The sequence below is a fragment of the Vulpes lagopus genome, chromosome 8 (genome assembly GCF_018345385.1).
Source record: "Vulpes lagopus strain Blue_001 chromosome 8, ASM1834538v1, whole genome shotgun sequence".
Classification (NCBI taxonomy): domain Eukaryota; kingdom Metazoa; phylum Chordata; class Mammalia; order Carnivora; family Canidae; genus Vulpes; species Vulpes lagopus.
Genome location: NC_054831.1, coordinates 61,085,380 through 61,102,877, shown reverse-complemented (window position 1 = coordinate 61,102,877; position 17,498 = coordinate 61,085,380). Strand labels below are relative to the sequence as shown.

General features: G+C 36.6%; 1 long non-coding RNA gene across 1 annotated transcript in view; it reads right to left on the bottom strand.

The window, feature by feature from the left end:
• LOC121496696 overlaps window positions 1-17,498 on the bottom strand; it is a 137,999-nt gene that overhangs the window by 111,305 nt on the left and 9,196 nt on the right. The window contains exon 2 of the long non-coding RNA XR_005989312.1: window positions 16,843-16,968. This is a non-coding gene — a long non-coding RNA (uncharacterized LOC121496696). The remainder of the gene's footprint in view (window positions 1-16,842; window positions 16,969-17,498) is intronic.

The following is a 17,498-nucleotide window of genomic DNA, read 5'->3' as shown; positions in this document are numbered from 1 at the left end:
CAGAATCTTGCAACCATATAACCATGAGCTACCTAGTCAAATCTCTGAAGAGGAAACATGCCACAGTGATTGAGCTTGGCCAAAAGACTTAGTTTTGAATCTGAACTCCACCATTTATTTATTTATCCATCCTTCCTTCCTTCCTTCCTTCCTTCCTTCCTTCCTTCCTTCCTCCTACCTAGTTTTGTGTACATACACAGTTGTCTCTGAATGCTAATTTTATAATCCCCAACCTTAGTGAATTGTTTTCAATTTTTTAATTACTTTTTATGATTTTTCCTAGGGTTCTTCTGGGAGACTATCATGATAATTTAACTTCTTTATTAATTTTTTTGAGAGAATCTTAAGCCGACTCCACACTGAGCTCAGAGCCTGATATAGGGCTTGATCTCAGGACTGTGATCATGACCTGAGCTGAAATCAAGAGTTGGATGCTTAACTGACTGAACCATCCAGGTGCCCCTTTATTAATTTTTTTGCTTTCTTTTTTTTTTCTCAAATGTTACTGCCTACTACCTCCCATTTGATATTAAATACCAAAGAGGACAGAGGTCATATATGCCTACATTCCCAATCTTAATGGTAATGTCTCTCATAATTTTCTATCAAGTAGGATGCTGAATTTGAGAATAAGGATTTATACTAGTTGGATACCAATTCATATTTTCATTAGTACCTTTTTAAAATTTTTTATTATTAATTTTATTTTTTTATTTTTAAAATTTTATTTATTTATTCATGAGAGACACAGAGAGAAAGAGAGGCAGAGACACAGGCAGAGGGAGAAGCAGGCTCCATGCAGGGAACCTGACATGGGACTCGATCCTGGGTCTCCAGGATCACACCCTGGACTGAAGGTGGCGCTAAACCACTAAGCCACCGGGGCTGCCCCCCCCTCCCGGCCCCTCCCCCCCGCCCAACCTTTAAAAAAAAATCAGGAATGGCAATTGAATTTTGTCAAAGACTTTTTTGCAACTCTGGAGATGATCACAATGGATTTCTTTGTTTCTTTGCCTTCAGAAGTCTAATATTAGACAATCTCTTTCCTTATTATTTGGTCTTTTTCCCTAGAGACCATGAGGAGAGGTGTGTGTGTATGCACATGCATGCATATAGATAGATAATATTAGGCAAAATACCTATTCCTCCCATTCTTTTTTTTTTTTTTAAGATTTTATTTATTTATTCATGAGAGACACAGAGAGAGAGAGAGGCAGAGACACAGGCAGAGGGAGAAGCAGGCTCCATGCAGGAAGCCCGATGTGGGACTCAATCCTGGGACCTCAGGATCATGCCCTGAGCTAAAGGTAGATGCTCAACCACTGAGGCACCCAGGTCTCCCCTCTTCCTCCCATCCTTGAAGCAGTATATTTTTCTTCATTTTGAAGTCTCATTTTTAGTAGGATATGTCTTGGAGTTTCTGGATTTGTATTAAATTTACCAGGTAACTTCTGGCCCTTTTATCATATAAATTCATTCTTCTTTCATTTCTGAATATTTTCTTGGATTACAGCTTTACGTATTTGTTCCATTCCATTGTCTTGTTTTCCTCTTTAGAGACTCCAATTATATACATTTTTTTAAGATTCTATTTATTCTATTTATTCATGAGAGACAGAGACGGGGGGGGGGAGAGGCAGAGACATCGGCAGAGGGAGAAGCAGGGAGCCTGACATGGAACTCCATCCCAGGTCTCCAGGATCATGCCCTGGGCAGGAGGTGGTGCTAAACTGCTGAGCCACCCGGGCTGCCCTATATACATTCTTTATCTTCCACTTCAACTACTTTCTCTTTGGATATTTGTAATTTTCTTCTTTTTATTCCCTTGGTTATTTTTCCAACTTTGTTCAGAATTCTTTAATAGATTTAATTTGAATCTATCCTCTCTTGGGAGAATGTTATAATTTAGTCTTTCTTTTCCACCCTATTTCCTTCCTGGCTTTAATCAATTCTTATTTTAATCTTATTGTTTTATTATCCATTTGTACTTAGACTTTAAAATCTCAATTAAGTTTTACCTCCCCCTTATTTCCCTAAATTTAACTGAATTAATAGTTAATTCAGTTTGGAGTCAGGGTCTTAGATCACTTTTATTTTTGCTTCATGTTTGTTTTTGTTTTGTTTTGTTTTTGATGGGGAGAAGGAAAGTGTTCATAATCTTATTTTAATATTATTTTTAAAATTTATTCATGATAGACATAAAGAGAGAGAAAGAGGCAGAGACACAGGCAAAGGGAGAAGCAGGCTCCATGCAGGGAGCCTGATGCGGGACTCAATCCCAGGACTCAAGGATTGTGCCCTGGGCCAAAGGCAGGCACTAAACCACTGAGCCACCCAGGGATCCCCTGAATTTTATTTTAAACAGTGGCTTTTTATAGGCAGAAAACTTATCTCTTCAATTCAAGCCCAGTGTGGAAGAGTTGAGGTAGTTTATATGATTCCTGGTTTAAGCGCACCCTCTCCTATCATTGTAGCAAAGTAGAGTTTCTTTAATGGATATTTTTCTATTTTGGTATCCATTCCGTCCTATAAACTGGAGTGATTTTTGTTTTTGGTATAATGAGCATATAATATCCTCACTCAGTATTGAAAACTGTTGGGAAAGTCCCCAACAGTTCCTTTGTGACTGGAAATTTGGACCATGGTAGGTCATTTGCTCATATCTTAATAGATTTTAGGTACAAATTTAAAAGTACTGCCACTTTTCCTTGAAATTACAGGACTTTCCCTTTGTATTCATTAATTTATACTTCATTCAGTTATTATTCAAATAGCTCCTACAATGTCAAGTATATATTAGATACTATTCATGAAAACGTGTGGAAAATATGACTCTTATTTTTTGTGACAATAGTCTTTAAAATTTTGCCCACACATTCTGTCTTTAATATTTAGAGATTCCAATTTCCGTTTTCCAATTTTCCATTTTCAATTATCCTTAAACTGATATTTTTATTCCATTTTCTAGCAAATATTTATCCTAACAATATATTTTATATTTACATCCTTTACATATCTTTTTTGCAACAAATATATGAAGATAGTTTATTTTTTAAAAATTTTCAGTGGCCATAGTTGTTCAAGTCTTATTCTTACAAATAAAACTAGTAAAAACTGGACAAAATAAATTTTGATAGTCATAAAGAATAGTTTTAATCGGAAATCTATTTCTTCACAGCATAGGACAGGTTTTCAATTGGTAGTTTAGTGAAACCAATACTTGTTAAATAACAGAATGAGGGAAGCAATAGAGGAGCCCAGAAGGAGGAATAAGGCATTCTCTCTGGTTGCTCTGGGAAAGGCTTCTCAGAGAAATTGCCATTTATATTGGACCTAAAGGATTAAAAGGCATCTTTTGGCAAATAAGGTAGAAACATAATTTTTAAGTAGAGGGAACCGTGTATACAAATCTTAGAGAAAGAGAAGAATATGGCCTGTCTAGGCAACAGGTATTTTTGCACATGGTAAAATGAATATGAGATATCCAAATGAAATCTGCTGTCTTATTGGTAAGTGAATTTAAGAATGTAGCATCTAGTGGGATAGGGTAGCTGTTGATAAATTGTATTCAAAGTCTATAAATTAACCCAAGCTTTAATATTTTTCTGCCTATCTTCACTATGTGAGCTCATATATACATATATGAAGTATATAATAAATTTATATATATATATGTATGATAATATATATGTGTATAAATATTATATACAGATATATGTGCATTAATTTGATATTGTTTTCTATATCTTTCTTTTAGCCTTGATGACTTGATTTTTTTTCCCTTGTAACCTCTTTCCTGCCCTTTAGAATTTATATTTCATAGCTCAGTCTATTTTTCAAGCAAACATATTGATATACCAAAATAATATAATAACCAAGCCTTCTTAGGTGAAGAATAATTTCCCTCCTTTGGCTCATGGTTCACATCTTCGGTCCTCAGACATACCACCCTGTTGGTGGTCCTCAAGTAATGGAAAACCATGGTTTGCCTAGTAGTGTCTACTGTTGTGGATAATGATAAGCTTCCAGCAACTCACATGATCTTTTCTAAAAGTATCTCTTGGGGATCCTTGGGTGGCTCAGTGGTTTAGTGCCTGCCTTTGGCCCAGGGCATGATCCTGGAGTCCCAGGATCAAGTCCCACATTGGGTTCCCTGCATGGAGCCTGCTTCTCCCTCTGCTTCTCTCTTTCTCTGTGTCTCTCATGAATAAATAAATAAATAAATAAATAAATAAATAAATAAATAAAATCTTTTAAAAAATAAAAATAAAAGTCTCTCTTGTCTATGATGATAGATAAGAACTGAATGTCCTTTCTTAAGGTACCTTAGGTCCTAAGAGAAAATCCAAAGGCTCTGGTATGTCCTCCTTTTTGATACCATGAAGTTCTTATATTCACAATGCCAAGGTGAGAGAAGGGCTTTGTTTTTCTGTCATTACTTCTTTGGGTGACAAAGACCACAAATTCTCACACTTGAGAATGACAGGAGTTTGACATAAAGCCAGTATCCTTCCATAGTGCTTTATATGTACTCTAAACCTTTGCATTCTGAAGCCACCTCGTTTAACTTTAAATCAAAAAGAATACCAGTGTGTGACAAATGACCTGGATACAAAATTTAATTGGAAATGAATTTGAAACTAAATGCAACTAGAAATAAATTACATGTTATCTTGCATTTCAGTAAGATGTGTTATGCTTAAGGAATTGTGCAACGACAAGTCAAAGGATGGATGTTGCAAGATTATTTGTGAAAGCAAATATTTAATAAAGAAACTAAACCATTAATAGGATTAATGAGGTTATTTAAATGATGACTAACTCTACATTAAATATTGTAGACTACACAGCATAAAAAAGGATGATATCATAGTTCTGATGGCTAGTTTTCCTGTAGTATCTTTTGTATGTCAAACATGGTACCGAGTATCCCACATATATTAACCCCTGTAAGTCTCAAAATTACCCTATGACATAGGTGCTATTATCTTCTTCAGTTTGCCAAATAAGAAGCTGAAATAATTAGATAAAGATATTTACTCAAAGCTACACAGCCAGTGCGTGAAGGATCTAGAACCAAACGTACTGACATGGAAGAACAGAACAATATTTTATGGAAAAAAAAAAAAAACATAAGGTACAAAGTGAATGTGTAAAGTATAATTTACATTTCTGTAAGAAACAAATGTGTGCTTGTTGCAAACCTGTATTAGTAAAAGGAAAACCATACTGAAGTAGATAGAAACCATAATACTACACAGTGGGATTTAGATGTTGGGGTTTCTACTTTTTGCGTGATATACTACTGTATGCCTTCTAAAAGTTTATTATAATATACATATGTTTATTTTTGCAGTTCATGGTTTTAAAGTAATTAGAATTTGAATAAAGAAACTACCATATTATAATATGGAAAAAAACCTCAAGTCATTCTTCACACCAATGTGGAAAAGAAACATTACAAACCTTTGTTTATACTGATAGTGATTAGTTATTTAAGTATTTGAAAAATACTATTTACCATCAAAAATACTATTTTAAAATTTCTTTCTACATTTTGCTGCAGTGATTTCCTTCCTCTAGTCCCTTTGCCTCTTAATCCTCTCATTGCATTTTCCCCCATGTTAGTTTTCTCATGTGAGAGAAACACATTTCAGACGTCACCATCTGGATATCCATTTTTAAAGTTTATTTAAGTACCAGAGGATGTTGCCAAGAACGCAAAACTCTTCTTGCTTAGATGAGACTAGCTACAGTCCGAGAGAGCTCTTTTGTCTGGCATGGTTAGAGAAGACAAAAACACAAACCTCCTTACTGTAAACAGTTGACACTAAACAACAGTATCTACTCAGCTGACATTCGATAGACATTATTTATGGCATCATTCTCCATTATTTTAGGATATTTTTAGAAATTAATACTGTGTATCCTGTCTTTCCATCAACCTACAGTTTGTGACAAATTAATTTCCATGGAAACTGATACAGGGAATGTATAATTTTGTTGAGATGTTGTGAAATAAATTATGTAATGAAATAGACAAAACACGTAGAGACACCCATTAATAATTTGCTTTCAACAATGTTAAAGCAGTGTCTAAACATATTTCATCATAAAAAAATTTTTTGTTGTGTTAATTGGTAGCAAGTTTTGCTTTTTTAAGGGGTAAACAACTTTTCGTAAAACACGAGTGTTGACTCAGAAGGATATAAGAATTTATTTATTTTATTTTATTTTTTAGGATATAAGAATTTAAACAACTATCAATCAGTGTTTCCCAGACACTTCTATCTGTCTGTATTTTGTTATAACTTGAGAATCAACGTACAATCCATTCTCTAATACGCAAAGCAATATATCCATTGGTCTGCTAGATTAAAAAGTCATAAACATAAACATAATGGAATATGCATCATTTCCTTTGGAATTTATGAAACTGTTTTGCACAATTCCCTAAAGGGTGAGGGAAAAAAATCAAGCAATCTTTGATATGCAATATAAATAACTCCCCAAAGAAATCACAATGACTGTTTTTTTTTTTTTGTTTTTTTTTTTTGTTTTTTTTTACAATGACTGTTTTTGTTTATTTTTGCTTTAAGTATGCAAATGTATTCCCTATCTGTACCTTAATTTTGGCTACTCACAAACATCCATTGCATAAACTAGAAAAAGGCCTTATTTATGAATTAATTTTATCCTTTGTTGTTAGAAAAGAGAAATATGAAATGGGAAATAAAAAGGAGTAAGGAAATAGAGATACTAAGTTCATCTGAACTAGGATAATGCCCATATAAAAAGTCTTTTTACAATTTGATATAAATATTAAAAATAAGAATTAGTATTAGAACTATACCCTATATACCATGTTAAGATATAAAATCATGTTAAATAATTGCATTTTTTCCCTAAAATATACTCACATCTTCCTTTCTCTTCTTCAGACAGAGAAATGGAAATAATGTCACTATCCTCTATTTTTGCCTTATTAACTTTGTGTTCATTGGTGTTATATTGGATTCAAGAAATAGAAAGAGAATTTATTTTTCTTTCTTCAAAAGAAAAAATAGACAATGCTCCTTACTGACACACAGGACTGTTCTTCTCCACTACACAATTCCCACCATTTCTGCAGTAACCTAATGGGCACTCTAAAAAGAAGCATCACAAAACCCACAGATTGTAAATATTATTAGGAAGGAGGAGGACATATTACTGTTAATCACTGCATCAAATCTAGCCACTGAGAATATATTGCTTCCCTGTTGCTAAAAGTGCAAGAATTCCCCTGTGCTCCACAAATTTGTTCATTGGCCCTTGCTGCGTTCATCCTCTTCACATGCCTGAGTGGTGAACCACAAGAGGATACTTTTTCTCTTCCCCTGGATTAAGTAAAATATACTTATTTAGATCATGTCTACATGACAAATTTGTGATTATACTGAAATTTGTTCCTTAATGCAACATGTATTGTCTTCAGTTCCACATAGTAGTCACTAACATGGCAGACAATGCTTTGCATGGAGGACCTTGACTTTTTGGCAAAATGTCACTTGTGCATGTGCACATCCTACATCCTGTCTTTGCATCCATGACAGACATCAGCATAGCTCAAATTGACCTTCATTGCCCTGGCCCTGCTCTTTTGCTGCTTGTATCATTCCCTCCTTCAAGGCTAGCATTAATGTTTACTTTCAAAGGTAATTTGCGTATAGATTAAAAAGAAGCTAGATAGGGGCACCTGGGTGGCTTGGTGGTTGAGGATCTGCCTTTGGCTCAAGTCGTGATCCTGGGGTATTGGGGTCCTGGGACTGAGTCCCAATCAGGTTCCCTGCATGGAGCCTGCTTCTCCCTCTGCCTGTGTCTCTGCCTCTCTCTCTCTCTGTCTCTCATGAATAAATAAAATCTTTAAAAAAAAAGAAAGAAAGAAACTAAATATTGTCACATAGGTATGACCCTGGAAATGGTTGGTGCCTTTAGCCCTTCAGGGTTCTTTACGGTCTTGATCCTCACATTCATCCTGATCTGAGAAACCTGTTGGTTTCTCTACTCAATACCCAAATTGCTTTTCTTCGCTTTTTTTTTTTTTTTTGACACCTCCTCTCTTGCAGGATACCATTCTTCCCTGGTTGGGCTGTCTTAACTCTAATACTTGATAGAAACCTCCACTTCCTCTAACTTGTAATTCAACACATCTATTCTGAGCATCTGTTAATGTCTGGCACTAGGCTAGGCACTAGATATGTAACAGTAAATAATCCAGGAAGTTTACAGAGTTGTTAAAGCTGCAGGCACCAGAGCCAGACTGCCTGACTAAGAATCTCAACTCAACTTATTAGCTGTATAATATAGGATAAGCTAATTAATCTCTCTGTGCCTCTGGTTCCTCTCTGTCAAACAGGGTTAAAAATAGTACCTATCCCAGAGTTATTGAGAATGTTAGAAAACACCCAGCTCATGGTTAAGAAATGTTGACCTAAAAAAGATACAGTTGTGATCTTTGCTCTTGTTGACCTTCCAGCTTCATGGAAAATACAAACAAACAAACAAAAAATGACTGGGGCATTAAAATACACTATTAAAAGTATATAATTTGGAATGGATATAACAAACGTGATGGGAGTACCATGGAGAGCACCTAAATCAAATTTGGGGAATAAAGAAAAGCTTTCCAGAAGATAATCAGGCATTCATTTGGGCAGGTGTGTGTGTGTGTGTGTGTTTGTGTGTGTGTGTGTAAAGATAAGAATAAAGACTCAGAGGCTCAAGAAGAGTGTGGTGTGTTTGAGGACCTGAAGGAAGTTCAGCCTGATGGGACTGATAACATGAAGAAAGTATGGGAGAAGGTCAGAGCCACACAGGGGCCAGATCATATAGGCTGAATGAGGAGTTTAAACTTTAACTTAGGAGGCCAGAATTTTAAGAAAGGAGGTAGATGTTTCTTTCTTTCTTTTCTTTCTTTCTTTCTTTCTTTCTTTCTTTCTTTCTTTCTTTCTTTCTTTTTTTTTTATCTTTCTTTCTTTCTTTCTTTCAATATATTATTTATTTATTCATGACAGACAGAGAGAGAGAGAGGGCAGAGACAGGCAGAGGGAGAAGCAGGCTCCACGCAGGGAGCCAAAGTGATATGGTTATCATGTCTGTGATATAAAGAATATAAAGAATAAAATTTCAGTGGTTTCTTTTTGCTAGAATCAGAGATAACACCTGCATTTATAAATGTTAAAGTACTTGGTGGTATTCTAAGTAAGTATGACATCTTTAACACCAGGACAGAGCTACTGAGAGCCACAACCTCCTTTTTAAATCTAATTTTTATGTGTGTTGTATTACTAATCTATTCAGTTTTATGGTTTTTAGAACCCATCTTTGCAAAAATAAAATGCCCTATGGATATTAAATAGTTATAAATTTAGTATCCTCCATGGTTCTGAAGAGTACATTATACTCTGAAATAAATAGAAAAAAAAAAAAAAAACATGACACGGGACTCGATCCCGGGTCTCCAGGATATTGCTAATAACAAACAAACAAACAAACAAACAAAAAAAACCACGACATGGGACTCGATCCCGGGTTTCCAGGATCACACACCGGGCTGAAGGCGGCACCAAACGGCTGGGCCAACGGGGCTGCCCAATGGTGTAGCTGCCTTTTTTCCTTTTTTAAGATTTTAATTTATTTATTCATGAGAGAGAGAGAGAGAGAGAGAGAGAGAGAGGCAGAACACAGGCAGAGGGAAAAGCAGGCTCCATGCAAGGAGCCGGACGTGGGACTCGATCCGAGGACTCCAGGATCATGCCCTGGGCTGAAGGCGGCGCTAAACTGCTGAGCCACCCGGGCTGCCCTGTTCCCTGTTTTAAAAAGACAATTCTGGATCCAGTATGTAAGATCAACAGAAGGGCTAAGACTAAAATTCAGGAGCCCCATTAAAGGCTTGTTGTAATAATCTAGTAAAAATGATGAAATGAATGAAAGAGATGTAGTGGGAGGTGAGAATTTTGGGGATCTGTGAGATATTTAAATGTTGGGATTGAAATATACAGTGATAATTTCCAAGAGTCAAGGGTGGTGTTCAAGTTCCTGGCTGAGCCACAGGGTAATTGGTGGTTTCATTCACTGAATTGGGGGATTTGTGGGGAAGGAAGAATTTATAGGGGAAAATGCTGGCGTTTTAGGTACCTAAGGTGATATGCAAGGAAGTATTGCTTGGCCAATATTATTTGCAGGTCTGAAGCCCAGATAAAATATAGGCTAGGGCATGAATTTGGAGCTTTGGATTTCACGTTCTGCCTTTCAGATATCATCACTTTTCAGGCTTGCCCCTCAGAAATCACTTGATCACTTTTTAGGCATCATGGGGTTACAAAGATACAGTCTTTGCCTTTACAGGAGCAGACTAACCTTAGCAGAGAGAGAAACAATTTACTTGGGCAGAGAAAAGATAATGATAATGAACATTAACAGAAAAGTAATAAGGAGAAACAAATTTTATATAGGAAAATATCCATTGGAAGAAGACTTTGAAGGGCAACTAGAGAGAGTCTGATTGTGGAGCTAGTCATTGAACATTGGGAAGGGAGTGGAAAGAGGAAAATCAGGGTAAGAGGGAAGTTGCAACAACAGGGAGATGCAAAATACCACATGTTCAGTGTCCTTTTTGTTTTCAAAGGTTTCCAGTGATTTGCCCTTCCAGAGATATCCAGTTGGCCCCTGAACAATGTGGGGCTTGGGGCACTGATCCTCGCACAGTTAAAAATCCACAGATAACTTTTAACTTCCTCAAAACTTAACTACTAATAGCCTACTGTTGACTGATATCATAAATAGTCAGTAAACATATTTTGTGTGGTATTTCTATGATATACTGTATTACTGCAATAAGGTAAGCTAGAGAGAAGATTAGGACAATCATAAAGAAGAGAAGTTGCACTTACAGTACTATACTGAAAAGACTCTGCATGTCAGTGGGCCCGCACAGTTCAAACCCATGCTGCTGAAGGGTCAGATGTAGTTCCCATCTTGCCTTCCCTACTTTTCCCTGTTTAATTATGACAGGGGAGTGTGGTGCTAATGATGGGAGAACAGCTATACCCTGCAGGCTTCTGGGCCATGCTCTGCTAAACAGAACAGATGTGAAATTTCCTTCATAAACGAGAAATTAGCTGTTTTGAATAAAAATAGCCCACCAGTATGGTAAAGCATAAATAGCTACAAACATTTCTTTTTTTTTTTCAAACCTTTCAGATAAACCATTTTATAGTCATGTTTGGTCTTAAGTACAATTTTAGTCTTCCTTATATAAGGGCTTTGTTTTTCTAAGAAAAACCAGTAGAGTGTCTGATACTGCACTACATCAAAATACATACAGCTGCACATTTTTTTTTCTGGGGTCGTTAATATTTACTTTGATGGCTGAGAGTAAGTCATAGGCTTGCTTTACATCAAAATAATTCTGTGGAAATTTAACTATGCATTTTATTACACTGTATAATGGAGCACAGTGGAAAGGACACAAGCATTGGCCAGAGCAAGGAGTAAAATTTGGTGTTTTGGTGGGGAGATGATTTGTAGTTTACCTCCACAAGGCATTCTTTTCAGTTTCCGCTTAGACCCAGGTTCTTTATCCATAAGATGCAAAGACATAGTACAACATATTTTCACCTTACTCAAAACAGTTTAAAGCAGGAAACAGATGAAATGGGGAGGGAGATATCCATGACTAGTTAGGAATGAAGGGATTAAATACTTCCAGGAGATAAGTAGATAATTCTCAAATGGGAATTTGGATTCTATGGGGTTGATATTAGAATTAGCCTGAGTTCCCAGACTCTTCAGCCACATCAGTGTCTCACTGATGTTTTGCATTGGTTACTGTGACCATGTATCTGGAGGCCAGTAGGACTTAACGGACTAGATAGAAATAGCATTCTAGGAAGAGTTCAAGTTCAGTTCCACTCTGGTGTATCACCCTAGAAAAACAGGAACACATATAAACCAGATGCCTGTGTGTGTGTGTGTGTGTGTGTGTGTGTGTGTGTGTGTGTATCTGTGTTGTGTGGTCTCTTTCAATGTGCATGAAGGCTTGGGAAGTGATAGCTATTGCATGGATCACTGAGAAGACTGACAGTCACCTGAGTCCTGGTTTTGCCTCATTGGTACATGGCTCAGTTAATGGGTTGTGTGACTTCAGGCTAGGTACTTTAAAGATAAGGTTTCTCATATTTCAAGTGAGAATTATATCGACTTGCTTTCTAGGGCTGCTGAGAGGAGTATAAAATGAAATGTATTTATAACATTTCTACACTAGTGAGTGGTATGCACAACGTATTAAATCATTGTTCTCACCCAGCTCTCTATATTTGAGGATTCTTTAAACTGCCCATGAAACCTAACTTCTATTACCAGTGTCTCTCTTGCTTTTCCTTTTCCCCTCTACCATTATGAGCACCATTACCACTATCATTTACTGAAAACCTGCTCTGTTTTAAGACTATCCTAAGAGTTTTGGCATTACCTCATTTAATCCTCATAACATTGTGTGGTATACCCATATATATCCTTTTTCACAGAGGAGAAAAACTGGTTAATAATATAATTTGCTCAAGTTAATAGTGAGGGAGCAGCAGATATGGAACCCAATTCTAGTCCTCTAACTCTCAAGTCTGTTAGTCTAAAAATGTCAAATGATCTGCTGTTCACATCAGAATTTCTATAACTCCCTGCTATTCCAATACTATGATCATGAACTTCTTTAAATGGTAAGGTATTTATGTACATTCATGGATTAAATATACACATATACAACAACTTCCACATAGTTTTGGTTTCTGTATGGATCTGAGAGTCTTCCAGAAAACCAAATGGTTTGATGCAGTAAACCAAATACCCAGTGGGCACAGACTGTTCTCTTTATCTTGAAATCCCAGCACAGGGACTGCAGGGAAGATTAACTATGGCTTAGAAATTTGGCATAGCTCTATAGGGCTTCTATTTGGTGTCTGCTTCAAGTACAAAATGTTCTTGTTGAAAAAAATAATAACTTTAACTGAGGGAATTCATTTCAAATAGAGCGAGGGGGGTGAAGGAGAATGGGTGAAATAGGTGAAAGGGATGAAGAGCACACTTATTATGATGAGCACTGAGTAATGTATGGAAGTGTTGAATAACTACATTGCACACCTGAAACTAATAAAGCACTATGTTGAGTCTCCTGGAATTAAAATAAAAAACTTAGTAAAAAAAAAATAAAACTTTTGAAACATTATTAGGTGTTACTGTTATTGCTATTAAATATATATTAAATCATATTCATAATATCTCATATTACTACTTTATATTTTTTTCAAAGATTTTATTTACCTATGTGAGACAGAGAATGAGCATGAGTGGTGGGGGAAGCATGGGACAGAGGAAGAAGCAGGCTCCCCACTAAGCAGGTAGCCCAACATGGGGTTGAAGCCCAGGACCCCAGGATCATGACCTGAACCAAAGGCAGACACTTACCTGATTGAGCCACCCAAGCACCCTTACAACTTTATGTTTTTAATACTTTTTCCTAATTCTCCTTCACATGGATGATTGTCATAATGCAGTATAACCTTACCATAACTTTCATTAACCTCTACTACTACAGATGACTGGAAAAAGACTCCCAATTTAAATTAAGCCAGGCACATTCTGTTCAATAATTTTCTGTTGCATATGCAACCAAAACTTGAAAATAACATGCCTTTCTAACATAACTTGAGAACAAACAGGCTTTGTTGAAATATACTTAACCTGCAACACTTACACAGGGCCTGAGGTCAATGTTCCCTTTAATGACTTAAACCTCAGGTGAGGGTAGGCCAGATGCTCACCACCTGCCATGTGATCAGGGACATTACTGGATGCTGTCAGGATTGGGCTCATAAAGCCTATGAAATGCCATCCATAAAGGGATATGATGTTTGGAAAGAAAGAGGAGGGCAGCCCGGGTGGCGCAGCGGTTTAGCGCTGCCTGCAGCCCAGGGCGTGATCCTGGAGATTCGGGATCCAGTCCCATATCAGGCTCCCTGCATGGAGCCTGCTTCTCCCTCTGCCTGTGTCTCTGCCTCTCTCCCGCTCTGTATCTCTCATGAGAAAATAAAATAAAATCTTTAAAAAAAAAAGAAAGGAAAGAAAGAGGAAGGTGTCATGGGCATTGACACATCTTGGTGTGGATTAAGCTTAGACACATTTTTTTAAAATATTTTATTTATTTATTAATGAGAGACACACAGAGAGAATGGGATGGATGGCCAGTCTTCTGTTTTTCTGACCATATTTTTAAAGGCAAAATATGTAAAATCGGACAATAAACCATAATATGTTATATTTGTTCTCATAGAGAACTGTCCTGAACAAAATCTCACCTTTATGCAAATAAGTTTGGGTATCATGTATCAGTGCTTTGTCTTAGTGGTTTCAAAGAATGAAACTAGCTCATTAATATCTTTCTCACTCTGAAAAGAAAGTGAAAGCATTTCCTTTGGGTATCAATCTAATGTATAAGCATGCCTGGTACAGAAACAATGGCAAAGAGTATTCATCTTTGCATATTTTATGGGACAAGATTTACCTGGTTCTTGATTTCCTTTTGTACTCATAAAATTCAGTGCTCTATGAGTATTCATTTCGGCAGCATGAAAAATAAGACTTTTTTGTACAGTGATTTGATTATAATTATCATGCTTTTGTCACTTATCTCATAATAATCTGATAAAAAGAATATATTCTCACCTAGTTTTGATATTAGAAAATATGATTGAATATATATTTTATTACCAATTTATATTATCTTTTAGATGTGAGAGATTTATATTGCCCAAACTATTATTCCATATATCTCCTACATGAAATAAAAGTTCAATTACTCAGGAGAGATGTTAACAATGGACTGTAATAAATTAGAGAATTTTAAAGCAGTTTTGATAAAAATATACTCACAAACATACATTATCAGCTCTTATAAATATTCCGGGGTCGGGAGAGAAAAATGTTTAAAAGTCAGTGTAGGGCAGCCCCCGTGGCTCAGTGGTTTAGCACCGCCTTCAGCTCAGGGCATGATCCTGGAGACCCGGGATCGGGTCCCACGTCAGGCTCCCTGCATGGAGCCTGCTTCTCCCTCTGGCTCTCTCTCTGTATCTCTCATGAATAAATAAACTCAAAATGGATGAAAAATCTAAATGTGAGACAAGATTCCATCAAAATCCTAGAGGAGAACACAGGCAACACCCTTTTTGAACTAGGCCACAGGAACTTCTTGCGAGATACATCCATGAAGGCAAGAGAAACAAAAGCAAAAATGAACTATTGGGACTTCACCAAGATAAGAAGCTTTTGCACAGCAAAAGATACAGTCAACAAAACTCAAAGACAACCTACAGAATGGGAGAAGATATTTGCAAATGACCTATCAGATAAAGGGCTAGTTTCCAAGATCTATAAAGAACTTATTAAACTCAACACTAAAGAAACAAAGAATCCAATCATGAAATGGGCAAAAGACATGAACAGAAATCTCACAGTGGAAGACATAGACATGGCCAACAAGCACATGAGAAAATGCTCTGCATCACTTGCCATCAGGGATACAAATCAAAACCACAATGAGATCCCACCTCACACCAGTGAGAATGGGGAAAATTAACAAGGCAGGAAACCACAAATGTTGGAGAGAATGTGGAGAAAGGGGAACCCTCTTACACTGTTGGTGGGAATGTGAACTGGTACAGCCACTCTGGAAAACTGTGTGGAGGTTCCTCAAAGAGTTAAACATAGATCTTCCCTACTACCCAGCAGTTGCACTGCTGGGGATTTACCCCAAATATATAGATGCGATGAAACACCGGGACCTGCACCCCGATGTTTCGAGCAGCAATGTCCACAATAGCCAAACTGTGGAAGGAGCCTCGGTGTCCATCGAAAGATGAATGGATGAAGAAGTTGTGGTCTATGTATACAATGGAATATTCCTCAGCCATTAGAAACGACAAATACCCACCATTTGCTTCGACGTGGATGGAACTGGAGGGTATTATGCTGAGTGAAATTAGTCAACCGGGGAAGGACAAGCATTATATGGTCTCACTCATTTGGGGAATATAAAAAACATAGTGAAATGGAATAAAGGGGAAAGGAGAAAAAATGAATGGGGAATATCAGAAAGGGAGACAGACCATGAGAGACTCCTAACTCTGGGAAACAAACTAGGGGTGGTGGAAGGGGAGGTGGGCGGGGTGGGGGGAGAGTGACTGGGTGACAGGCATTGAGGGGGGCACTTGATGGGATGAGCACTGGGTGTTATTCTATATGTTGGCAAATTGAACACCCAAAAAAAAATAATAAATTTATTATTTAAAAAATAAAAAATAAAAAATAAAAAGATAAAAGTCAATCTAAAGCTTAATAAGTTGACTTTTAAACATGACTAGATCATGCAAATAGGGAGCTTTTGTGAAGAATTGGGAAAATTTTTTAAAAATGTTAGGTTATTTCCTTATCTTAGAAACCAAGCAATTTGCCTCAAAGAGATTTTCAAATACTAATAACTTTAAGTTACATTAAACTAAAATTAAGTGCTTGGTTTTTCTTTATTTGGGGACATCCTTTATATAGAATAGGCATGAGTTCATTATGTTATATATTTATAAGTTTATGTGTGTAGCAATGTTAGTATTCTTCCCACCCCAAATCAATAATAGAAATTCAATTATTCCATACTTGCAATTATTTAGAATTTCAAGTTTTGATGTTTTTATCATCTACATGGTTAAATCACTGGCTCATATTGTAAATAATATTTTAATGGAAATAGAGTACCTGAGCAGCTGGATTCATCAGGCTGGAAATCTGCGCAGTTGGCAAAACCATCACAGCGCTCATGAACTGGGATACAGCTGTTCGAGGAAGTGCACATCAAAGCACCATCAGAACAGCTCTCATTGGCTGGGGGAAAAAAGAATCATCTCGTTTTCAAGTGAATTTCTTCTAATGAAATAAGACAGTTTATTATATCATTCCTCATCTTTCTAGTCCTATACTTAAATTATATAATTCTTTCTGATTCTTCAAAAAGTTTGTTGATAGAATCATTCCCCAGCTGTGCACTATGTACTATTATACTGGTATGTATGTATAAAGTTCACTATGTGTATACTATGTAGTCTGAATTGATTTTAGACTAGAATAAACTATGTCAAGGCAGAGCTCTCTGTGCTTCTGCTGCCCTCCTAATGTCCCTGGCATTATGTACAACTGAAGTGACAGCAACCATTACTTGTTTGAATGTTCATCCATTTCCACATGTTTGTAAGCCATGGGTAGTCATATAGGTCACTGCAGCTCAATGCCCTACGACCATGTGCCTTTATAACATGGTGCATTTTACTAATTCCAGAGTCTCTCATCAGCCTGACTTCAAGAGACAAGCATAGGTCTTGCTTGTAAGACTTGGGTTGTTTCAGAAAAATGACTTC